The following is a 1,540-nucleotide window of genomic DNA, read 5'->3' on the forward strand; positions in this document are numbered from 1 at the left end:
CATGCAAATATTAAATGTATTTTTAACAGATGTTTAGTTGTTGTCTATGGTTATTGACCACGATTATATGAGTACTTATTGGATTATTGTTTAAGCACAGAACTCACTCTATTTCACCACACATCTTCTGTCTCCCCCTGAATTTGAACTAATATGAAGATTTTATGAACATATTTGATTTGACTGCACACACTTGTTGGTTTTAGTACATTGTTTGAGCTGAATTAGTGTATTATTAGATAAGCTCCACCTCTACTTTAAGTTGAAAGCATTACCTACATTTACCAGACCATTGTCAGTCAACAAGTGCAGTAGAGAGAAGGAATGGTGTAAAAAAGAACACATTACCAAAAATGTGTCCTGAGACAGGACGTAAGTGGCATAGTGCCCATTCCCTGGTATTGCTCAATATCTGAAGCACTGTGAGCAGAAAAACAGGGCTCAGCCCCACAAAGTCTTGTATGGGTAGCCCATGAGACTTCCTTCATCTCCACCTCGGAAATATCTTGATGTTAGCCTGACTGAGGCTTGTCACCACCAATCTTCCCACCTTCCACCTTGCAGGAGCGTACCATATGACTCCAGGACATCTTCAGGACATTTTCAGGCAGACAGCATTGAGGAGGCTGCTGGTAACGTGACCCAGCCAAGCCACTCATCTGCTTTGTCCACTACCAGTTTCCCACGTTCCAGGAGGTTACTTAGGCACTTCCAGTCAACTGCAGTCACACAAAATTGCAAAGACTGTTGTCCACATGAACAGGTCCTGCCACTCATCTCCCCAACACACTACACATTTTTCTGCCTTTTCTGGAGGCTACTTAAGGACTCCAGGCCACCTTGGAGACAGCATTGAGGAGATGGCTGGTCACATGACCAGGCCCTGACCTCAGCTGCTATGCCCAACACTATTTTCCCCATTGCTCCTTAAGTGTCCTCATCACCAGCATCCCCAGCAAAGGAAGGATGAAGGCAGGGCCCTAACCTGGCTGTGACCTTTCAGGCCTGGAAGTGCCATGTGTCAGACCCTTTTTCCATCATTTTACAAAGTAGTCCTTTTGTCGCTATAGACCTACTTGCCAAAAGACATCACTATGTATCTCCTTCCACAGCCCATCCCCACCCTTGATTGGGGTGAAACCATCAAGTGCCATGGGCATCCCTGACAAGCTACCCTAGTGAACCCTATCCATACCTCTCTTCTCCCCATCCAACACTCACACCAAATGCACATGTCAGCTCATGCTGATCAAGCCTTGCTCAGTGTCATTCACACCAGAGAGATCACCAACTCCATCTGAGACAACAATGTTGATGCCCTATCTATCACCAAAACATGGTTTACTCTATCCTCCCCCCATGTTTTTGACATCCTGCTACCCCCTTGCTGCTGCATCCAACATGCTGACAGGCCAGGAAGGGCAGGAGGTGCAGTGGCAATCATCAACAGAAGCAATTGACCATGATCTATCATCCCTTGTCCCAGAAAAAAACATACTCGAATCACTCCCCTGCCAGTTTACTTAATCTTGCAAGTAAT

Source organism: Ambystoma mexicanum, chromosome 7p, assembly GCF_040938575.1.
Source record: "Ambystoma mexicanum isolate Mex_15411 chromosome 7p, UKY_AmexF1_1, whole genome shotgun sequence".
NCBI classification, from domain to species: Eukaryota; Metazoa; Chordata; class Amphibia; order Caudata; family Ambystomatidae; genus Ambystoma; species Ambystoma mexicanum.